This window comes from Lonchura striata, chromosome 4A, assembly GCF_050655825.1.
Source record: "Lonchura striata isolate lonStrDom1 chromosome 4A, ASM5065582v1, whole genome shotgun sequence".
Lineage (NCBI taxonomy): Eukaryota > Metazoa > Chordata > Aves > Passeriformes > Estrildidae > Lonchura > Lonchura striata.
Genome location: NC_140742.1, coordinates 17,059,067 through 17,083,271, shown reverse-complemented (window position 1 = coordinate 17,083,271; position 24,205 = coordinate 17,059,067). Strand labels below are relative to the sequence as shown.

The following is a 24,205-nucleotide window of genomic DNA, read 5'->3' as shown; positions in this document are numbered from 1 at the left end:
CAGCAATGTGGTGAGGCTGGAGAGGAAAACCATCACTTGGGATAGGACTGGCAAGTGCTACTTCCCAGGAACTGACACCACCTCACTCTGTGGCCTTGGGCAAAGCATTTACTGCTGGTCTCAGTTTCTGGACCCCTTCAAGAGTGTGCCCTGACACAGTGGGAATGAATAATTTATTCACATGTGATGTATGGCATGTCCTGATCCTGGGTACTGCTGTCAATGAAGAAAAGATGAGATTAGTTCCTTATTTTGCAATGCTGAGGGTTCCTGTGTAAAGTGCTCTGAATTGAGAGAGCATTCCATATGTTGTCATATGTTCCTGTTTTATTACTGCATGGATGGGGGTGTCTGATGCTGTATGAACAAGGACTAAAGTACTTGATACTTTAATATTTTAGCCACAGAGTTAGCTAATCAATTTTTAGAGTGTATGTGTTAAGATGAAAAAGCAACTCAAGCGATAACGTAAGACTAGAAACCTCTTTTCAATATCACAGTGAACTTAAATAAACCTAAAGGCTAATAGGTGTGTCTGGTTTGCCTTCTATTTGCTAAACCATTCTGTTGACTCAGGAGATGAAACAACAGAAGTTTCCTCCGGTCCCCAGCGCAGAAACTGCGGCCACGGTGCCCGTGTGAGGGTGTCACAGAGCCACAGGGCTGGGGTCCTGCTTGGAGGGAGGATTTTATCGGCTCACGGGCTCGGGAGATGTTGGCTCCTGCCTTGGCTGTTTGTCGCCCTCCTGCTCGGCCGAGGGCAGCGTCTGGTGCGTCCCTGCCTTCCCTCGGCGAGTCCTCTGCCATCCTGAGATGAGGCAGCCTCCTCCCGGGAATGGGCATCTGAAGGTAAACCACGGTTTTAGACGCTGTTATTAATAACGTGATTATGAAAATAAATCAGAAAAGCCGCTGCAAGCCCTAAGGTGATGCCCATACGCACTGTGGAGAATGAAGCCGGATGGACCGCGCTGGGAGCGGGCTCCACTCGGGGCTCCGGCCGAGCCGTGCGCGGGGGTGACAGCGGCTCGGCCCCATTGTCCCCTCCCCGCCGGGCGGCCCCCGGCCCTCCCCGCGCCCGCGGAGCCGGTGCCGCCGCCCCGGCCGCGGTTCGGCACCTGCCCGGCCCGGCGGCCGCGCGCCCGTTATGGCCGGGCCGGGCGCGGTGCGCGCTCCCGCCGGGCCGGGCCGGGCCGGGCCGGGCCGGGCGTGCGGAGCGGGCAGCGGGCGGGCGCGGGTCCCGCTCCCGGCGAACAATGGCAGCGGCGGCGCTGCCCGGCACCTCCTGAATGGGCTCAGGCCTGGGGGGGCGGCGGCGAGGAGGAGGAGGAGGAGGAGGAGGAGGCAGCGGCGGCGGGGCGAGGCGGGAGCCGCCGCCCCCCATCGTCCCTCCCGCGCTCCGCCCGTCCCTGCGCAGGGAGCGCGGGGCCGGGGGGCCCGTCCGTGGGGCGGCGGCGGCGGGGGAAGGGGCGGGGGCGGGAGGCGGGGGCCGGGGGCCGGGGGCGGGCGCGTCCACCTGCGCGCGCCGGGCCCCGGGCGCATGGAGCAGCGCTGAGCCGCAGCACCGGCAGCGCCCGGCGGGCGGGGGACCCCCGCTCCATCGCGGGCCCCGCGCCGAGGTGAGTCCCGCCGCGGCGGAGCTCCGGCCGCGCGCGGCCCCCGCTCCCGCGCCGGCACACCGCGGGGGCGGCGGGGCGGAGGAGGCGGAGGAGGAGGGGATGCTGATGGCAGCGCCGGCCTGCGCGGAGGCCTGCGGGGAAGTTGCGGGGTGTGCGTGTGTGCGAGGGTGGTCTGAGGTGACGGGGGGGGGCGGCAACTTGGCGCCGTGTCCCCCCCCGGGCAGGTGCGGCGCGGGGCGGGGGCGCCGCCCCGCCGGGCCCCGGCGGCCGCGGGGGCCGCGCTCACTTCAGCCTCGGCCAGAACAAAAACATAATGAAGGAGGGGGGATGGGATTTTTATTTTTATTTAAGGGAAAAAAAAAAAAAAAGCCCCAGCCTTGGGAGTAGCTGTCACCGCGCGCGTTAAACTAGAGAACTGGCTAATCAAATAAAACTGGCTCATTGTCTGAAACTCTATCCCAGCGCAAAATGCGGCTGTGAATGTAATTAACCATCTGTCTGGCGGGCGGCGGAGCACCGGGTCCGTGCGGTCGGCAGCCGGGCGCTGCCATCCCCGAGCCCCGGGATGTGCCCGGTGTCTGTGTGCGAGGAGGATGCTGGAGCCAGGGGGGGGAATGAAATCCTTCCCCGGCCCCGAGGCGAGCGGCGATGCGCGGGGCGAGAGATGAAGCCGAGCAAGCCGTGAGGGGCCGCGGTGGGCGCCGAGGCGATCGGTTCGCTGCGGGCGATGCTCCGCCGCGTTCCGCCTCCCGCGCAGGATGGGTGCGTATCCGCGGGAGCCGCGGGTGGATGCTGAGGCCGGAGGGAGCGCTGCGCCTGTGCGAGCCGAGGCCTCGATGAGCCTCTTGCGGGAAAACAAGACGGCTCCGTGGTGCTGAAATCCTCCCGGAGGTTTTCCCCCCGTTTCCGCCCGGCGGTTTGCTCGTGCCCCTGCCCCGCGCCGGCAGCTCCGTGCAGCCATCGACATCCTGGTACTCGGCCGTGCCGCCGGAGGTACCTGCTGGCATCGCTGGAGCGGCGTGGTACTGCGGTAACACCGAGCCCGCGGCACACGCTGCTGCCGCCGGGGCTCGGTGTGCCTCTACACACGCTCCTGCCTCTTGCTTTGCTGTTTAATTTTTTTTGTGTGTGTGTGTGCGTGCGTGTGGTTTAGTGAAGGAATAATACAGAGGCTAAAAAAAATAGCGGCAGCGCTCAGGCAGGTAGGATGCAATTTAAAAGTCACTCCAGCTAATACCCCATGCAAGACTGCATTTGTTAAGGTATGTGAGCTGTGCAGAAGGCAGCAGTCTTTAGTGAATCACTTTTGAAAAACAAATACTTGACAAAAGAACCAGACCTGCTAAATGGATAACAATTATGTAAGCCTATAGTAGGTTTTGATGTATGTCAAGTCTGTTAAATAAATCAACCTGTTCAGTGAATAAATCTGCTCTGCACCAATGCTTTATTAATTTTTTTAAGGGGAATAAACCTGTGTATTTAAGACGTTTTTACTGATGTGAATCTCATGGCCAAGCCCCATAGCTGCCAGTGACACAAGACAAATCCGTGGGGAGGGTGGGGTGCAGGAGCGTGGGGAGGGATAAGGTGGATATTAAAAATACACAAAGATGTGCATAAGGATTCCTAGTGATAAAATTCTCACTGATCCATGTCTTGATGGAGTATTTGCTTTGCAGTGGCAATGGCCCATACAAAGCTACATTGATTTAGCTTGCTCTGTTCACGATGGCAGTTCTGGTGAATAATTATTTTCCCAAAAGCCCTAACCAAGGGAAGAAAGAGAGTCCCTGCTTGGCCTACACAGTAGTACAGTATCTTTGAAAGCGCGTATCCGGCTGCAAATAAAGAGAGCCAGTTCAAGTGTTACTACACTCAGCAGGAATAAAAGGGAGGCAGAGAAGGGGAGCACCCGGCCGCCTTCCCCGTGTGCCTCGTCCCCCTTTCCCTCTCTGCTCCTCGCCCTCTGCTCAGCTTTGGGGGCGGGGAGGGGGGATTTTTGAGCGTTTGTTTTTCCTTTTTTTTTTTGTGTTTGCTGTTGCCTTTTGGAGGCGAGGCTCTGGCAGCCCACTTAAACGTTGAGTTCTGAATGCTGAGGAGTCTCTTTCAGATTGAAAAAAAGAGAAGAGGTTGTGGCCAGTGGGTTTTAACTTCCCTAGCTGGGACAGGGAGTACGTCTGCGTGGGGCAGTGCCGTGGTGGTGTCCTTCTCTTTTGAGATGCTGAGGCCTCGTGGATGTTTTTGTGATGGGTCACGTGTGTATCTTTCTCCTGGCTCTGCAAAGGAATATATGAAAAGACTCAAATGTGCTTGCAGGACCAAGAAGGCCCCAGGCTCGGGCAGAAAGTGATCCCAGACAAAGGGGTCTGGCTCGGGTTGGACCCTGGGTGTGGAACCCAACCATCGAAGCGAGGTGCATTTTTTGGATATTAAGGCTTTTCCATTGTGGCAACAACCCAACCGTGCTGCTTCCCTCCAGCACAGCAGTGAACCATCCCCTTGAAGTTTATGCCCCATTGCAAACAAAAAGCAGCATTAGGAAATAATCTTTTCCTTGGGCAGAGTCCAGGGAGGAGAGCCATGGATGCTGCAGGCCTTGCCTGGTCCTTGTGTGGGGGTTCTTTGATGCTGCTGTTGCCGAGTTTGTGTTTGGCCCTGAGAGAGTTTGGATAGCCTGAGTGTTTACCAGAGTAAAATTGCTATTGCTTCTCAGTAATGACAGCTTTTGGTCTGTGAGGGTATTTAAAAATATATATTTTGAGAATTGGGAGCAAAATAATTGTTATGTAATCCACCTGTTACGTTCAAAGTCCTGTTTTCCACCTGGGAGAGGATTGCACTTTTTTATTTTTATGCTAGATCTTTGTGTACTTTTAGCCCCGCTTGAGTTGGCTTTATAATCATTACCTGTGTATACAGTCAGGTGCTTGACGAGCCTGATTTTGTGGATGCTGCCAGCAGTGAGTAAATGAGCCATGTGGCATAAAACTGAGCAAACCATGTTTTGTTGGTACCTTGCTCTTCCCTCTTTTCTCTGAGCTGGTCGTACACACCTGTAGTGTCACCAGTGCAGGGGTCTGAGCTGTTCTAGCACAAGGACCCACCTGATTTCTTACCTGTATGTGATGTGAGAGGCGTGATGGGATCTCAGCCTTTTGGTTTTTTTTGACTTTAGGACTCCTGGGTGCCGTTACAACCAAACATTAAAAAATTGCCTTGCGTTGTGTTGTGTAGAAAGCAGCAAAGTTACAGATGCTGAAGATGACGGACTGCCTTGAGCATCCAGGCGTGGGGGTTTGCCTGAAGGGTGCACAAATTGAGAATAAAACCTGTCCTGCTGCCCGTGCCAGAGGGTTGGCCTGCCTGTGGACACGAGGAGAAATGGGCAGTACATGGGAAAGCTGAGCCAGAGCGCAGCTTGCGGGAGGAGCCGTCAGTTCTGCAAATGAGTGTTGAACCCTTATCCTTAGCAAATTCTTCTTAGGAACAGCCAGGGGAAGTGGCTTTGGTGCCGTGGTGCTTTGGACTGTGGTGGTAGTGCTGGGTGGATTTTGTTTGCAGTTCAGGGGAGTAGCATGTAATCTGTGTAATGCTGCTTTTGTGTGCCTCTATTGCAAATTGATGTCTGGGGAATGACATGAAGCAAAGGCTCTAGACCAGCAGGTCTGTGATATTTTTGTAGCAATGTCTTTTTATTCAAAGCAGGTGTCATGGAGATCTTTCATCCCAGGATTTCTTTCATCCCTGGCGTTTGTTAGCTTGTGTTAAAACTTTAAATCTTGAGAATTTCTTCTGTACAGAAGGTGTTCCTCATGTTGCTCTGGCATGGGCTGAGCTATGATTATGCAGTCTCCAAAGAGTGACAGGGATGAGGTGGATCTGTGTCTGCATGGCTACGTCAGCCCTGTAAATAATCCAGGGACGTGGCCCAGTGCCCTCCAGTCACAGGCAGGGTCTGTGCCAGCTCAGCTGGAGGAACTGCACGGGGATCTGGGAGTGGGCAGCGCTGGGGGTGTTGTCCCTGGACAGAGTTTTCTTCTAACCCTTAAACATTCAGAAGGTGATTATGCCCAGCAGTCTGAGTTCCTATTTGTAGTCTTGTTTGCCTTTAAAAAAGCTTTTGACTATGAGATAACCGATTTGCTTAATTTATCCAAGCTCTTGTCTCGATGGTCTCCCATGATGGAAAATTCTGCTGGCTAATTGTTGCCTTTCACTGATCTTACACATCTTTGTTTTGTGCTGCATCTTCAGAATCTGGGTGGATGTGTCACTAGAAGTTTCTGATCAGTCTCCTTGTCTTGATTTACTGGTGTTGCTCCCCGCTGGGAAGGTGGAACCACAGTCTGCTGGCCCGACAGCGTTGCTTCTGCTCGGACCCCAGCTAATTAATTTACCCCATCAGTTTAACACCTGTCTGCATTGTCACTATCAGGACTGGGATCTCTGTCTCTGCTGTCGCTGTTGTTTTCCTTAGGCATCAGACCATGAATCTCTGTCTTAAGAGGGAGCTTGAGGTCTGGCTTGTGCTGTCCCCTGGCGTGGTGCTGCAGTGCCAGTCCTGCTGTGCCACTGGGGCTGGCAGGAGCAGCAGCACTTCCAGGCCTGGCTTTGGCACCAGTTTGGGTTTTTCTGCCAATTTATCAGCCTCGTCCTCTCCTTGCCTGTGGGGTTTCTGTTGTGCAGAAGAGGCTCCTCGTGGTGGGTTTGGTCTGAGGGTCCCTGCCTGCTCTGTGGTGTTCCCTGCTGGTGTCTGGGGCTGCTCCACTGAGGAGTGTCAGGATTTCTAAAATAACCCCAAACATCCGAGGTGTTTTCTGCCTCTCTTCTCCCGGGGTTAGGAGCTCCTCACATACTAAAACCCAACATTGTCACTGTCCTTTCCTGATGTGCTGAAACTGCTGAGAAGGTGGCTGGTGCAATGAGACTTGCATTTCTGAGGGTGTTTGGACACTCTGATGGAGGTTATCAGGAAAATGAGCTCTTGTGGATCTTGCAGGACTCTCAGGAGTGCCAGGACGTGGCTTGGGGTGCTCAGAGCACTCCTGAGAACTTCTTGGTTGTTTCATTCCCAGCACGAGACCTGGGTCTTGGGGAGGGCTTAGGCACAAATTCCCAGCTCTTTCCCAGTTCCATTCCAGGTGAGGTCTCTGCCATGCTCTGGAGCTGCTTTTGGAGCTGTGTCCTTATTAAAGAAAATCAGATTCCTTTCCTCGCACTTGGGAGGATTTTAATTGTGAGTTACAGCACAGGGGAACCAAATGTGGCAAAGAGAAGTTCTGTGGATGAATTTTGTTTCCTCTACAATGTCCCAGTGAATGAGATGAGTCTTTGATGGAGGAGAGAAGCTGAAGCCTTACGAAGGGCCTGTTTATTGGCATTAATTATTTTTTATTAGTTACAGCATCCGTAGTTCGTTGGCAGTATAAGAGCCCAAAGTAAGAATATTAATTCTTCAGAAGTTTTTCAAAGCTTGCATTTTTCATAAGAAGCTTGTGAAGCTTCAAATCTAAAGCTTCCAAAGCCTTTTTTTTTTTATTCTTCAGAAGTGCCACTGAAGCTCTTTTTTTTTTTTTTTTTTAATTTCTTGTATTTTAGCTGAAACTATGAGTTTTACACATGGAAAAAAAATAGTTCTTTCCTATCCACTGCATTGGCCTCAATTTTCAGGTGCCTGGCTGGGTCAGCTAAGCCCTCTGCAAGCATCAGCTGTGCTCTGGAGAGCAGGTGTGGACTCTTTACTCCTAATTTCCTGTCCTTTTCCCCCTCTGGTTGGGGTTTTACTTGGTGGCTGAAGCACAGATGGATATGAAAGGTGGGTTTGTTTGTGACTGGCCAGTCAGGACAATACTTGACCTTCACAGTTGTTGAATAACTTCACAGAAATACTTAACTGCTTCATGGGAGCGAGGAGGGTGGCTGGGAATTTAACCAGTACAGAGGGAATCTGCTCTCTGTCTGGCCAGCAAGCAGCATTTTTTTTTCCGGGTAGCCTTGCAAGGTCATGTTTAAATCCTCTGAACGTGAATTTAAGGGTCATGCTGGTATTTCAGTGGTAACACAGATGGATGCTGGGTCTTATTTCATATTGCTCCGGGGAATGGAGCAATTAGTAATCTTGGCTCTCTCTAAACCTTGAGGGGGAAAAATGAAAATTGCCTTTTTCAGGGTGGTCACTGTTCTCATTTGCATGAAAAGAACTGTTGGGGTGTGGGGTGATTTTAGCTACAAAAAGTTGGGATGTGGGTTTTTTTGTTTATGTTACTGCTAACATTACATGGACAGGTTAACCTCATTGACAAGGTGGGTAGAATTTTTGGGAAGACCAGAAGGGAAAGTGCTGCTGACCTAAATTTTCAGCTCGTGTTAAAGCAAACGAGCAAACCCCAATCTCCCTGACACCACTGGCTCTGTAGGGAGTAGCAGACAATAATTTCCCGTGGTTTGTTTATGCCTGCCTCTTACAAAATCTCCTATATCAAAATCACCTGTCCGTGCAGTGACGTGTGAGTGTGTGAGAGAGATTCATGCTGGAGTGCATGGGGCACTCCCTGGCAGCTCCTGCAGGAATTGAGCTGGCTGTGCCACCAGCAGCATGGCTCGTGGGTGCCAGTGGAGTTCAGGACCATTCCTGCCCATGGGTTGAGAGGAGCCCACATGGTGTTAGCCCAGCCAGGCATGGCAAACGCAGAGGAACCCCTCAGCCCAAACCTCCTGCAGAGCAAATAATTTGTCCTAACCCAGTAACCTTCACTTATTTAATTGTCTTATTTGTCTGGTTAGCTTATTGTTTGGTGGAGAGAGATTGTACTGCAGGAAGAGGAGTTTTGTGTATTGTGATTGTTTCTTTGGTTCATTTGTGCTCATTCCTTGCCTGCTTCTTGCTGGGTTTGAGCAGTGCCTCCTCAGCAGCCTTTTGGGAGGTGGATGGGAGGCTGGGCAGACCACTGTGTTTCCAAGGAGTTTCTGGTTTGAAAGAGAGAATTTTTGATTGGCTTGATTGCTTCAGCATCACAATTTATGGCTGTTTTAGGCAGCACAAAGTTGTGTTTCAGGATTTACATTTGGGTTATAGTTTATGTCCCTGCACAGTGTTGAGCCAAGAGCCACGTGTTCCTTACAGCTCTCTCTGCTTCTGCAAAAGGTGTTTGAACTGGTGCTTAATCATCAACAGGGTCTGGTGCTGATTTCACCCTTTGGAAGCATTGCTGGCTTTGCAGGAAGGATGGGCATTGGCTGTGCTGCAGAGCTGGGGCTCCTTAGTGACTGATGTGTTGGCCATTCTGTGGAATTACTGATTCTCATTGCTGGTGTGTGGAATTACTGGTGTGTGTTCCAGTTCACGTGTGAAGCAAACCCTGGTATCTCAGGTTCTCTCTGTTTTTTTCCCCTATAAATGACATCCTCCCTTCCTCGCTTGTTTGTGGTGTTCACTTGTCTGTGCACAACCTGTGTGCTGGATTCTTCCTCACCAGGATGGGTTCAAGCCTTCCTAAAGGTTACTTCAGGGGGAGCTTGAAAGCATTTTGGATTAACTTTTCACCCACTGCAGGTGGTCTGGAGGGGTTGTTGGGTAAAATGAGTGGCTTGAGAATAAAACCAAAACAGCCTCAATGCCAGCAAAGAGCCAATAGAAGGAATGGAGGAAGGGCTGGCTCCTAGGAAAGGATTGCTGGTGGGACATTTCAGTGTAAGTAGTGGGGAAATGAGGAAAATGCTGCTTAAATTGTGTTTTGAAGCTTTTTGTCCTGGGAAAGTCTTCATCTGCATTGTGGGCAGTGGGTTTGTGTGTGGTGGAGTCTACATATTGTATCAGAAATGCTAAACAACTGTCTTGTGCCTTAAACCTCACGTGAAAGCAGAAGGGTTATGGTCCCCATTGCAATGTGCAGTAAACCTAAAATATCTGAAATTTGCAGCTGACAATATAATTGATGAGTTCTCACCCTGCATTCCTGAGCTGATGTTAAAACAAAAGGCAGTTTAAAGGTATTAGAATATTTACATAATCTATATAAAATATATTGTATCTATATAATACAAAATTATATTTAAGGGTATTAACCTATATTATATTCTCTTATTCAGTTAGGCCTGGGCATTTGCTGAAGGGGCTGTGTTAAATCACTCCTATTTGCCAGGGTCAGGTTGAAAACTTGATGTGTAGCTCGGAGTTTAGTTGGTATTTTTGTTATTCTTTTAATACCTTCATCCCCCTCCCTGCATTTATGGGTACAGCCATACCCTGTGGTGGTGGCTGCTAAACTTGTTATCTGTGGCTCTTTGAATTATTTCTCTTTGGGGCAATATCAGGCTGCTTAAATATAAATGACAAGAGGGGAGCAGAGGGGTTGGAATGGGCATTTCCAGGTCTGGTGGGGGCTCTGCAGGGTCCTCCTCAGAGTCCCCAAATGCTTCACACTCTGCTCTGTCTGTCCTTGAACAACTTCTGTGCATTGCATGGTAAATGGAAGTCAGAATAGTTTGTTTGATGTTATTTATTCAAATCTGGAAAGGATGGTTGTGCAAAGACCAAAGAAAAATGGTTTTAGTCTGACAAATGCCAAGGGTTTTTGTTTTGTTTTTAAAGCCCAAACAAACCCTTTGGGATCCTTGGCTGGGTATATAATAGCATGAAATACACCATTCCTTTCATTCTGCTCCCTAAAAATCTAATTTTTTATGCATTTAAAGTGGGAGTTGAGGCAAAAACAGAGTTTAGCTCTGTTGACCTATATTTATGAAAAGAGAAGGCTTGCTAAGTGTTGCAAGAAAAGAATGTATAGTGCTGTTGGTATACTCTGACAAAATGTACACACATACTAAAACCACTTTTGGGATTCTTCATCTTCTTACTGAATGTTTAAGCCCTTTCCAGCCAGATTCAATCCACTTTTGCAGTTCATGGCATGTATATTCAAGCTGCCATTAATAGCCATGAGGCATCAGTGAAGAAGGGCAGCAAAAGAGGGAGTCTAGAGTAAGCAAGGGAGAGTGGTGGTGCTGAAACCCTCCCTGATCCCTGGGTTTAAACATGAACTTTTTTTCCCATTTCCTTTTGTGATGCTTTATTTTTTAATTCAGCCCACTCTCTATAAAGTGCAGTTTAATGGTTATCATGCTGCTTGTTGCATAACTGTGGCACAGATGTTATTTTTTTGTAATTTTGCCTGACATATTTAAAAGGGAAAGAGAGGAAGGGAATTTATACCCTTTGGAGATGAATATGTGGAGCCTATTAGTCTTAAAAAAAGTGTGAAGAGCTAGTTAGAGCTGGAGCTGGCACATCTCTGAAAGGCTGATCTGTGGAGTGGAGCTCTTTAGATAAAGAATGAATGTGTTTTATCTTCTGGAGTCTGTTGTGTGTGTTGCCAGACAGCCTAAAACCCAAACTTGGTGGGATACGTAATGTTTAGGCACATGGTTAAATATTTTATGGATCTGAGACCAAATCCAAATGCATATTTAATGAAATGCTCTCCAGAATTAAGTTTTACGGGATAATCACTGATGGTGCTCAGAGTTAAAGGATGTGAAGATGAAATACCTTGCTCAGCATGGGTAGTACTGAATGTTTAAGTGTTTATTTCACTGCAGCTGCAAACAACACCTTTAAAGTTGCTTTCTTATGAAGCTTTGACTGGGAAAATACAGTTAGGAGTACAGTTTTAGCAGAAGGAAAAAAATTGCATTCTAGGCCTACCATTTTGGGTGGAATGGGCATGAAAACATGAAATCATCTCCTTTTGGCATTTCTAACAACGTTAGAAATTTTAAAATAGAAGAAATGCAAATAAGTAGAGTGAAAATGGTAGATGCTGTATTTATGTTTATTTATGTATAATAACAGAATGCCTGGTGTTTCAGATCAGCAGAGTGTGCCTGGATTCTCAGAGTATTTGTTTTATGAACAGGGATGGAGCTGTACAACCCACCTCTCCCTGCTCTACAGAGGAGCAAACCAGCTCACAGGGAAATTAATAACCTGCTAGAAATGCAGTTGGGAAGTGAAGCCAAGAGTCTGGGCTTCCCAGCCCTTGTTTGAGCCTATGGGCTGGGCAGTGGGATAATTGGGATAAATTGATAAGGGGAAAAGAGGAGAGAAGAGGGAGATATGACTGTCATGGAGCATCTTTTTGAAGTTGTGGAATAAAGATAATTCAAATGATTCTTCTAAAAGAACTTGAAAAAAACAGAGGTGAGCAGTTATAAAAACAGAATGAAACCTGAGAGTGTTTTTGACTTGTTTCTGCCTGGGGCAAGACATTTCGGTTAGTTTTTATTTTGCTTTTGTTCTGCCCTTTGCCCCTCCCCTTGCTGGCTTACCTACTGCAGGAAATAACAAATCAGGCAAAAGAAATCCTAAATTTTGTTGTTACAGTTGGAGGAGGCAGGAGCAGCTGTGTGAGGGTGAAATTGCAAAGGCTCAGGTGTAAATTGGAGGGGAGTCCTTGTGCCTGGGATTTTGTTCCCCAAAGAAGGGTGGGCTGTGAGTTCATCCCTCAGCTCTGGGGGTCCTGGGTGGGAGAGGAGATGTCTCACCCTCCTCCCTTGCTCCACCAGAGGTGAGGTTTCCTCACCTGGCAGGTGGGCACAGCTCCAGGGCTGGGAATTTTCTCCCTTTCCAACCCAGTGGCACCCATGCTCCCAGCCCAGTTTGGTGTGTGGTGCTCTGAAAACATCCTGTTCTGGCTGAGCAAGGAAAGGATGGAAAATACAAGGCTAAAATAGAAGGTTGGTGCTGATGCAAGCTGTGTTTACTTTTGAAAATTCAGTTTATTAAACTCAAGGCTGCAGAACTCCAGGGATCAGTGATGCTGTCTGAACATCACCTTCTGCACCGCACAAGCAATTTTTCAAAATTACTTTTTTAATTAAAAGTTGTATCGGTTTAATGCGAGTTAAAGGAAAGTTCACAGGCTTAGCATCGTCTGAAACATGCTGCAGATTTGGGAAAGAGCCTTTCCCTGCCTTCCAAAAGTTTATCCAAAATAGTGAATATGCATGGCAAGAGAGGGAGATCTCCTCCTGGACTCAGCCTCTGAGGGATTGCAGGGTGGAGGCATTTATTGATTATCAGTCCAGCTCCACTTCCATTACCTTTGGAAGGAGCTGCAGAGCAGCAGAGTTGGAATATGAACATAAGGAAAACAAGGAGGACTCGAAGTACAGCAGAGGAAAGTCAATACAGAGCTTATTTAAATGTCAGCTGCCTGCAAGAGCTGTGCTCAAAAGCTGTGAGCAGAGATGAGGTCTGGGACACGGCTGGGAGGGAGGGAGGAGGTGGCTGAGCAAGGCTGGTGCTGTGGGCAATGCCTGCACGAGGAATATGTTAAGGAGGGAGAAGGAACTGCTGACTGGAAATTGCATCCGACAATTAGTTCTGAGCAGCTAATTGGAGAAGTTCCGTGCCTCTTGGACAGGGGAAGCCTGTGACTGTAGTTGGTGGGCGATCTGATCCATGTTAACAGTGTTATTCATCAGTGCTGCTGACAGGGATAAGTGACACCCTTTACAAATCTGTTTACTACCTCTAGATAATGTATTTAGTTTCTGAACGTATGTGCAGGGTAGGGAATCTCTGTGAGCACAGGTTTCCTGGAATTTTATAGAGCTGTGGAATATCCTGGGTTGGAAGGGACCCACAGGGATCATCGAGCCCAACTCTGAGCCCTTTGAATCATTTAAAATCACATTGACTTTATTTACCCAATAGGTCAGAGTTGTAATTCTGTGGCATTTGTCAATGTAAGGGGTTTTGTATTCGGGGAGAGCTTGGACAAAAAAATTACTGGTTTGTAGAAGGATATCCTGATTCTGAATTTCATGGCCATTTTTATTTTGGAAAGTTAGCCACTAATTATGTGTTGTAATAAGAAGTAGTTTTATTGCTGTTGTGCCTGAATTAAAATTACGTTGAGCACTTTGATGCAGAAAACATTATTGGAGTCAACCTCCAAAATGTTGCACTTGGGGATGTGACTTAGTGGTGGACTTGGCAGTGCTGGAGTAATGGTTGGATTGATGATCTGGGAGGTCTTCTCCAACCTAAATGATTCTACAAAGTCCTCAGCATTTTAGGCAGGACTGAGGTGAGAAAGATGGGGTCTTGTAGCTGTGCTGTAGCTCACTGCAACCCAGCCAAGTTGTCCTTTATTTTGTCAGCCTCCTGCTTCATTCTGAACGGAGTTTGGTGTTTTGTCTGCAGGGGGCTGAGTGGTTGTTCGTGTGCCAGAGGATGGGAAGGCTTTGACATCCAGCCCGTTCCTGGCTGTGCTGGTTCCTTGGCACGGCCAAACTTTGTCTTAACCTGATCAAAACCTGTGTGGTGAAACAGGTGCTTGCTGGGGCCAGTGGGGCCATGACCATGGGAGCACAGGACCAAACAAACTCTGCTTTGGATGTGTTTGTTTCCATCTGCATAAACACCCAGCAGCAAGCCCTTGTGTTCTTCCTGGCCATCCCTTACGGTCCCACGCTGCCTGCAAAGGTGCATTTACTGAAAAACGTCCAGCTCTGCACGGGATCCTCTCCTGCAGGGAGGATGGGAGAGCAAACACCGTGTGATGAGCTCTGTTTGCATTGTGTGATGCTCTTCTGAGCAGAAGGCCTGCCAGCAGAAGGCACTTTATTGTCCAGAAGGGCAGGTGACCACGCTGGGAAGGCAAGGATTTTACAAGTTGGTGGGATGTGAAGCAGTGGGCTAAAGTTGCTGTCCCCCTCTCTGGCATTGGCTTTTATTTCCCAAAAGGTGTGATGACAGCAGAACAGTGGACAGGGGAAGTAGGTTTGCATTTAAAATACACAGGAGGTACCACGGAGGCAGTGTTGACTTCTCTCCTGGCCCTGTAACAGTGCCATCACTCTTCTGTCCTGTTCACCCCACTTGTTTAATGGGATTATTAATATGGATGTGTTTGCTTCCCAGGAGTGTCCTGAAAATCAGTTAAAGTTGGAAAAGCATGTTGAAGAACTGCTTTAAAAATTTAGAAACCTTAAAAATTTAAATTTTACAATTAAAAAACTTCTTGATTTCTTTTAGTAAAAAGAAGTTCAGCTCCTCCCCTGCTGGAGTTTCCTCCTTGCATTTTTCCTGTTGCTTGTGTGTAGTATGCCATGGCTCTTCCAGTCTGCATGCTGCTTTATAAAATGCTGCATTTTATCCTGTATTGGAGAGTCAGATTTTCAGTATGTATCTTATTACACAGAATGGGGAACAGGAGGCAACCTTCAAAATTTGGGCTGTAAAACTTCTTCCCCTTTACATGACATAGAGGAGTTCTCATGCTTAATTGAAAGGTTCAGGATTCTATTTTCAAGACTTCTATTCTAGTGAAAGGTGGAGAGCTCTTTTTGCATATTACTTGCGGCCAGGACTGATTTCTTGTCCAAAAATTAAACTCCTTTAGCAGTTTTTTTTTCAAAAGGCAACTGAGGAGCCAGTGTCAAGAGGGGGTAGAGTTAAGAGGAACACTTTCTGTAGCATTTAAATGAGATCTGTCTTGGAGGGGATCTTTCCAAGGGGGGTTATCTGTAGGTGGTGTTAAAATCCTTGGATGTTACTGGAAGTTGGATTGAAGATGAAGGGAGGGAACAAGGACATGAATGCTGGGAGGAGTGAAGAGTTTGTTCTTGCAGGGCAAGGAAGCACAGCACCTTCTCCCTTACAATTCTCACCTGAAGGCCATGTTTCTTTCCCCTCATGGACTTCTTTGGTTCTCCTTTGGTTGTCTTTCCCTTCAGTATCAAAGCTGCATCCCCTGGAGGTTTTCTTGGCTTCTGGTACCCGAGTTCACACAGGGAATGAGATGAAACAAGGCAAACTTGGTTCTAATCGCTCTCGTCTAATTCTGCTGCATAATGGAGATGAGCAGTACTTACATAACAATATCCTGGGATGTTAATAGATTTAATAACCCAGAAAGGTGGGAAGAGGTTCTGAATTACCTGCAAAATGGCATCTAACTAATGAAGTTTACGGGAAGCTCATCTCTTTGAAGGAGGGTCAGATGGTAGGAGCAAGACTTCTGCATATGCTCAGAAGAGGAGACAAAATGAAGCTGCCTGTCCTAATCAGAATAAAACTCCCATTAAAAATAAGTTCTGAGGTGCTGTTGGATTATGCCAGTAATACAGGGCTTCTAATTCAAGTCTTGCAATAATGTAAACAACACAGATTCCTTTAGATTTCATCTTTTTTTTTCCAAGTGTTGATATGTTCCAATCTTGGGGATTAGAACTCTGTATGTGCCCAGCAAAAACAATTGGTTCATTAATGCTGTTTTGTTAGACCTTGCCCCCCTCTTGCCATGGTGATAAGGGACCTTAATTAGATCCCAGAACAAATGCTGGAGAGCTTGACAAAAAGGAGAAACATGGGGAGGGGGTGGAGAAATACTGAGATGTTGTTAGCAGATACATGCGGAGAGCTGTATCCTGCAGAGGGGAGACTGTGTTTTATGGAAAACACTGGTTTCCTTTCCCAGGAACACAGCCTGGGCTGGAAACATCCATGGACAGTGTGTAGGACTGGCACTGGCAGCTTCCTGCACATCAGATCCTGCCCCATGGGCCCGGGAGAGCGGACAAGGAACGCGCTGCTGCCGGAGCCGTGGATTTAAACTGTGCATTCCGAAATCTCTGCTGGATGCTGCTGCTGATGTTCCCCCATGGGAAGTGGCCAAATCATTGGGTTGATTCACATGTTCATTTGTGAACAAGAAAATGTCTGTGTGGGGAGGGCTGGAAAGGGAGAAGGAGGAGAATTCGGAGGATTTTTATGAATACCGTCGGCAGAGAGGGTGTAGGCAAAAGAGGGGGAATTGTGGTGCTGAACAATGGAAAGGAAGGTTGGCAAATAATGCTGGCTGGGAGAAGGAAGAGAGGTTTCTCTGTGAAGCAGATCTCCATGTGGTTTCAAAAAAGCAAGCATGCAGAAACACGGGCGTTAAAAATTAAGAAATGCGGGGTTATTCTGTTTGTTTTCTATTGCTGGGTGCTCAGGTTACACCTTCAAAACTTCCTGTGCCGTCGTTCAAGGTAGAACATTAACTTCAGGTTAAAATCCCAGCTTCTCATTAACTGCATTTCCAGGCTGAAATCTGGGGACTGTGGCTATCAGCTCTCATACCTTTGTCTCCAGTCTTAAATTACATGCTGCCTGATTAGCTGTACTTCATAATTATTCCTTACTTAAATTACCTTTCAATAAAATAAGACTATCTCTCAGAGTCTGTCATAGGAAGTGCTGTTTTTTTGGCCATAAGACAGTTGTTCTCTGAGCAACTAATTTATTAATTTATTTTTATTTTCATGTCAGGTTTTCTGTATCACAGTGACATGTCTTGGTACACAGGTGAAGATGTTTCAAGAGAAATTTATTGCATTACAAGATGATGCATAAAAGCCAACCCTGTTGTCAAGGTCTATCAAGCAGTTTAAAGCTTGGAATTGGATCTCTGTCTAGCCTAATATTTTAGAAACTTTTAAGTAAGAACAAGGTGTAATTCCTCTATTTTAAAAAATAGGCCTCTGCAAAGCATGCATCAAACCTGCCAGCATTTCAGTAAATATATCAAAAAGCAAATTCAGGTGCCTGTAGACCTACATCTCATTTAAGCACATTATACTAGGTGCTAAAGTAATCCTGTGAGAGGCAGGTGTTATCTCTGAGTAAACACAGAACTGTCCATCAGCCCTGCTGATGTGAGAGTGCCTCTGTGTGATCTCCCTGAGCTCCCTGTGCCTGGGGAAGCAACAGGAACGAGCTGTGTGGCACTGGAAGCTGCTGGGTTTGGTGGTTTGTGCCAGTTCCTCCCGAGCTGGTTGGGTTTGGACAGGGTTTGGTTCTCGGGAGTAAAAAAAGCTCCAGGTGTCGTGGTGTGCTGCCCTGCCCGGGCTGGCTGTGGCAAGTGTGGCAATAGGATCAGTTTAACAAAGGTAGCTTTGTTTTTCCTGAAATGTGTTCAGAAAAGAGAAAGTATTTGAAGATTGCTAAGTATGAGATGTCCTGCATTTTCTTACTCATCCACTATTTCTGTATGTTTCCAATACCCCTTTTAGGTTATTTATTCAAGGTTAACAGAACCTTCTTTACAGTTCTTGCTGTTCTTTAAAAACCCTTGAATTCATTACTTCTTAATTTATCTAGAGAGCACAGTGGCCTAAAACATCCAGGACTATGCAGTATTAGTTTCTGTTTTGCAAGAAGATTAAGAGGCTTCTCTTTGGGACTGGATGGGAACTGAGGTGGTTCAGTTTAAGTTTTCCAATTTTTCTTTGCAGACTGAGAGTGACTGTTTAAGCTTAAACAAGTTGTAAGTGTTACGAAGATTATTTCATGGACTCTCAATGGAGAAGAATTTCAGCTAAATACATACAAGATGACTGTAGTTTTAGTAACATTAATAAAATAAGAGATAAAGGTAAAGTAGGGGGAGGAGATTTGAATTTTCAGATGGCTCAGATGGAGAAGTGAGGTGGGTGAGCAGCAGTACCTCTGCCTGCCACTTAATTGGACCTCAGAATAAACTGCAGACCAGGTGTCCCTGCTCTGTAAACCTGTGGTCTGCAAAATTATTGTCAAATAAACATTACTGCAGGAAAGAAACCTGTAAGCTCAGGTTTTTATGGGTTATAACACTGTTAGTTGTAAATAACACCATTAAAATCCACCCTTTTCAGACAGAAGCTTCAGGAAAAGTGAGTGTGAACTCCTGCCTGTCTGTAGGAGTCTGATTGCTACAGAATTCAGGGAAGGTCTCAGTGGGCCTGGAGCTGCTCTGGAAGTGGCTGCTGGTGTGGTGTGAGCATGGTGAAACCAGAGCAGCAAGTTTGGAAATTGCCTAAATTTGTTTTTAAAGCTGCAGGGGTTGCTTCCATGGTTGAACATCTTGGAGTTCTGGGGGGAAAAAAGGCAAGCAGAGGATAAGCAAACTACATCACTTAATATTAAGCTGAACTTGCTTATGGGTTTTAGTTTGAAAGGAATAAAATGAGTATTTCCATCTTTATTGTTAGTCCCTCCCTTGGCAGACTCACTGTGTGTGCTGGTGATGGAACTGTCTGACTTGGGTTGGAGTTGCTCCTGTCAGAGCAGGAAATGCAAGGTACTAAATAATGTGATTAGATGGTCTAGAGGATTTAATCTTAAATCATGATTTATTTTTTAAGCTGTTGTTCCTACGGCTTGTACGTATTAACTGAGAAGGTCTGTTTGGATTTTCCTAAGTCAAACCATTGTAGGAGAGTTTTTAACGTCACCATTTAAAGCTCAGATTATGAGTTAAAACTCAGACCTTTGCTAATTCCCACCAGTGGCTGGCTGGTCTGCGTGCAGAGGAACACAGGGAACAAAGTGGAAGTGCCAAAATTCCAAATGCTCCCTGCTCCCAGGGCAGCAGCAGCACGGGGAAGATGTGTGACTTCAGGAAGACACCTCTGAGCTAAGCTGATAAAACCTCTCTTTAATCCTTACTCTGGTTTCCACCTACTTCAATTAATTACGGAGATGAGTTGTTAGTGGTGAGTTTTATGAAACCACGTGTAAACAGTGTGTATAATGAAAACAATAAAGACCTCATTTGTAGATCAGACATGAGGGAGATAGGATTATTTCCTGGCTCAAAGCAGGTGTCAGTTATGTGGATAGTTCCCTTTGTGTGCAAGTTTCATGGCAGGCAAGTGTTTTGCAGGGAATAGAGCACTTTGGAGAAGTGTCTGGATTTTATGGGCTGGGTTTGTACAAGTGCTGCTCCAGCTGGTGCATCCACATCCGTGCTGGAGCTGTGTAATAGTGCTGCAGCCACACCAGCAGAGAGAGATGTGTGTGGGAGAAGTCCTTGGTGGCCTGGCTTCTGCTTTTACAGTTTCTCCTGAGCTAATTGTTGAAGCCTTGCATTAAAAAATGAAACCTAATTAAGGATTATGTGAGTTGAACAGCGTATTTGCAATGAGTCTGTTGGAAGTCTTGATTCGACAGCTCAGTGTGTTCTCTTGAGAGAGTTTCATGATGTATCTGAAGCATGTCCAGGAGCAGGACTGTGAGAGAAGGAATCAAGGTCGTATGAAAATGATGCACAGCTTGTTTAACACCAGATCAGCAATCCCAGCCAGGGTCAGGAGTCACTTGCCAGATGTGTGTGCTTGACCTGGGGAGAGCCCAGCCCTGGGACTCCTTGGCTGCTGTCAGGTGGCAGCTGATGCTTGTCTTGGGGCAGGAGGAATTCCACTCATCTTCTGCAGCTGGGCTGCTCTTCCTGTCTTCTTTCCAGCCCTCCTGGGCAGAAAAGTAGTCCAGCAAAAAAATTTGGGATGATAGCTGTGCCTAAGGGAAAGCTGAAGCTGCAGGGAACATGGCACTGCTGTCTCCAAAAAACACAGCTCTGGTCTGGGACACGCTGTGGCCGTGGTGTCTCTGGGGTGCTGTCAGCAGTGCTGATGGGATGGTGTTGGATTATGCCCTTTTCTGACCCAGAGATGGGGTAACTGAGAGGCAACTAAAAAACTTTTATTCTATTTTCAGTCTCACATGAAGGGTAAAACAATACAGATGTTATAAATCATGCCATCACAATCAGAAGTTGCTATTTCCTAATTACAATACACTATAAGCGTTTCTTGGCCTATCAGCTTTTAGCACACCAAATTCCTTAAAATCAAAAATCTAAAATTAACCTTTGTGGGTCCTACTACAATGCATCTTTCATAGTTCTATTTCTCCAAAATGTAGTCTTATTTGTAGAGCCATCCTTTGAAACATGTTTCTAGTTCCATTTCTCTCTTGACAATGTCTGTCCTATTCTCATCTCAAGTTTGCATTCACACTATGAGAGCCTTCTTGTCAGGCTTTGAAAATTCCTAAAATCCATTTCCCAGGATGGCAGAGCTCAGGGAGCAGAAATGGTGATGATGGGATGGCGGAGCTCAGGGAGCAGCAGTGATGATGATGATGGTGATGGGATGGTGGAGCTCAGGGAACAGCAGTGGTGATGGTGATGGTGATGGGATGGCAGAGCTCAGGGAGCAGCAGTGATGATGGTGATGGGATGGTGGAGCTCAGGGAGCAGCAGTGATGATGGTGATGGTGATGCCAGAGCTCAGGGAGCAGCAGTGATGATGGTGATGGGATGGCAGAGCTCAGGGAGCAGCAGTGATGATGGTGATGGGATAATGGGATGGCAGAGCTCAGGGAGCAGCAGTGATGATGGTGATGGTGATGGGATGGCGGAGCTCAGGGAGCAGCAGTGATGATGGTGATGGTGATGGGATGGCAGAGCTCAGGGAGCAGCAGTGATGATGGTGATGGTGATGGCAGAGCTCAGGGAGCAGCAGTGATGATGGTGATGGTGATGGGATGGCAGAGCTCAGGGAGCAGCAGTGATGATGGTGATGGTGATGGGATGGCAGAGCTCAGGGAGCAGCAGTGATGATGGTGATGGTGATGGGATGGCAGAGCTCAGGGAGCAGCAGTGATGATGGTGATGGGATGGCAGAGCTCAGGGAGCAGCAGTGATGATGGTGATGGGATGGCAGAGCTCAGGGAGCAGCAGTGATGATGGTGATGGGATGGCAGAGCTCAGGGAGCAGCAGTGATGATGGTGATGGGATGGCAGAGCTCAGGGAGCAGCAGTGATGATGGTGATGGGATGGCAGAGCTCAGGGAGCAGCAGTGATGATGGTGATGGGATGGCAGAGCTCAGGGAGCAGTGCTCTGGCTCCAGCAGTGGTACTGGTACTTGGAGGAGCCTGGAGTCTGCACGGGGCTGGATGATCACACTGGCCTGAAATGGTGCTGGCAAGAAAGCTGGGGCCCTGCCTGGCTGTTTGATTTGTCTCCCTGGCTTCCCCTGCCTCGGCTCCTTTGTGTTCCTGGCAGGGAGGCTGCATCTCGAGCTGCAGATGGTCGCAGGGAGCAGGGAGGTGTGAGCTGGGCTGGAAGTGATCGGGTGCTGGCAGCCACCAGGCAGGAGGAGCCAAACAGCCTCTCACACAGAGCCCTTGCAGGACTGATTTACTGCCTGCAGGACCCTCCTACAGAATAAAGTGGCCTGTAATGTTGCATATATATTTAAAATACAAAATTCATTATGGTCCTTCATCTCACAACTACGTGGAGTTTGTCGTTGGTTTAACCGAGTGATGCAGTCAAACTCATAGGTGCAAAAATGTCTAATAAATTAAATTAGCCAGCCAAAAGTGATGGTGTGGAAGGGGGCAGGAGGTAATTAAAAGTTAAGGCTTTGTAACAATCTTGATTCAAAGATTTGTAAGCAGATGTTCACAGTGTAATTTTTTTCTTTGTGTTAACTGGGAAGTTTCTATTTTATTCCTGCTTCTCAGCTGATGACAGAATAACAATACAGCTCCCAAGTCTGTTGTACACAAACTTCTGTGAGCTTTTTTCCATAAAAATCCTTTTTGCAGTATGTGGAAGTTTACCACAGGCACATCATGGCTGTGTGATTGTGTACAAGTGCTAAACGCTCTTGGTATCCATCAAATTTAGTTCTGCTGCAAAAGCAATACTCTGGTCCTTTTGCTTGCTGGTGATGTTCATTAGCAAGTGTTTTTAACCCTTTTTTTTTCCACAGAACGTTAAACTGAGAGTAGGAAGTTATGGTCCAGTTGTGCTATACACTCCCAGTTCCCAAGGATGTCAGTGATGACAGTCAGGGCTGCAGAGCAAGAAAACTCCTGTTCTCTCATTGAATCATTCAGTGCAGGGTTCCTTGTACATAACAGGAGTTGCTGGATGTTTGTCCATGCATTGAGCTGAAGTAATTTTATTTATTGTACTTTCTATGTCCTAGGAGGACCTGAAGCAGTGGCAGCTACAAGAGCCACTGCAAGCTGGTCTGCCCCATCCCTGGAAGTGTCCAAGGCCAGGTCTGACAGAGCTCTGAGCTACCTGGGGTGTAGTGGAAGGTTTCCCTGCCTATTTATATGGAAAGAGATGAGCTTTAATGTCCCTTCCAGCCCAGGCCATTGTGATTTTCTGATTGTCTGATCCGTGTAAAATCCCATGTGTTCCTGAAAGTTCATATTTTCTGCAATTGCACACCAACTTCTGATCTCCAGTGGTGGGTGCAGGCAGCGATCACGGGGCTCTGCAGGAGTGTCTCAGAGTAAATGAGGTTGTTAATCAAGGCTGGGGCTTTCTCTACTTGCTGAAAGCTAATTAGGATTTGCCCAAAAATATGTGTTTTAAATAGCTTAATTGAACTACTCAACAGTTGAATTTAGCTGTGATGCAGGCTTCAAGTTTTGGTTGTTGTTGTCAGAGTAGGAGAAGACATTTATGATTTGTGGTGGTCAGTGTGCAACAGTGCAGTTACATTGCAGCTCCATCTTCCAGTGGAATAAAACCCATGTTCCAGTGGAATAAAAAAGAATCAGAGTCCCACTTTTACTGGCTTGGATGCAACAGAGAGCAACCTTATCCCCAAAATCACTGGCTAAATTTGACTAGAGCCTTTCCCTGCTTCCTAAACTCCCCATTATTGTTTTAAGTGCAGGCATTCAGTGTTCTTGATGCCTGTCCTAAAGCTGCATAGCATTTCTGTAAAACACAAAATACCTTGTGACACTTGCCATTTCTTACTACACGTATGACCTCTGGAATATCTCCAAAGCTCTGAGAAAGAATGAGATTTTCAGTAATGGCTACAGGCATTAAGGGCATAAATACTGTTGAGTATCAGTGGGATTTATGCTCCTAAGTTGCTGTAAATGCTTTTGAAAGTCACATCCAAAAATGCATCATTAAAAACAAGATATGCTGCTAGTGGTTTTTAAAGCAGATGTGTGATATAGATGAACAATAAAATGAAAGGTGCTTTATAATGTTATTCTTGTGGAAGAATTGTTAAATACATAATTATTACAAACAGCTGAATTTTGGAGAGCTTTCTTGTCAGAATTGCAGTTTGGCATGTTGAAATTCATCCAGCTCCAGAGAGAAACCAAGGGACTGAGATTTCAGGGCAAAACTCCTGTAATCTGTTGTTAATCAAGAAGAAATTTCTATATATTCCTACTGAGACAAGAAAATACCCCCAGTTCCCAAGAAATGTTCTAGTACACTGATTGTTAAATGTAAATGAGACCCTGTCATTAAAATCCATAGATTCACAGTGCTAAATGACAAATTGCAGTTACCACATCGCTTAATACACCATTCTTTTATTTTCATATCTTGCAGGTTTGTTACTGCTCAGCGGTGTCTGCGAGGTTTTCTGGGGTTTGGGCTGGTGGCTGTTGTGGCTGGGAGGTTCTCAGGGATGGTGACTGTTGTATCTCCAGTGGAACTTTGCTTTCCACTGACCCTTGAATTTCCTGAAGGCAGGAAATGTGCTGCTGCTCCACGAGCAGATTCCTCCCACTTTTCTTCTCACGAGTCCCAAGCTGTCTTTTTCCCCACGTGCTCTAAAGATGGACCATTTCCCCTCCTTCCTTCCTGATTTCAGCACTGTGTGTCATTATTTAGATTTGTAATTTCTGACTTTTCTTCCTGAAGAGGTGGCAATTCCTCTGGGAGCGTCTCCGGCGTCTTGCCTGTGCCCAGCTGCTCTCCCATCATATCA

General features: G+C 47.0%; 1 protein-coding gene and 1 long non-coding RNA gene across 2 annotated transcripts in view; one reads left to right on the top strand and one right to left on the bottom strand.

Annotated features, from left to right (window-relative positions):
• Positions 1 to 377: 377 nt before the first annotated feature.
• Positions 378 to 1,122, bottom strand: LOC146763301 (uncharacterized). Its single transcript, XR_014952463.1, has 2 exons — positions 944 to 1,122; positions 378 to 843 (listed from the first exon to the last, which is right to left on the bottom strand). It is a non-coding gene; the product is annotated as an uncharacterized LOC146763301 (long non-coding RNA).
• Positions 709 to 24,205, top strand: part of NEXMIF (neurite extension and migration factor) — a 164,435-nt gene continuing 140,938 nt past the window's right edge. Inside the window, 1 exon segment of the mRNA XM_021525276.4 lies at positions 709 to 849. The gene's annotated coding sequence lies outside the window, so the exon portion shown is untranslated.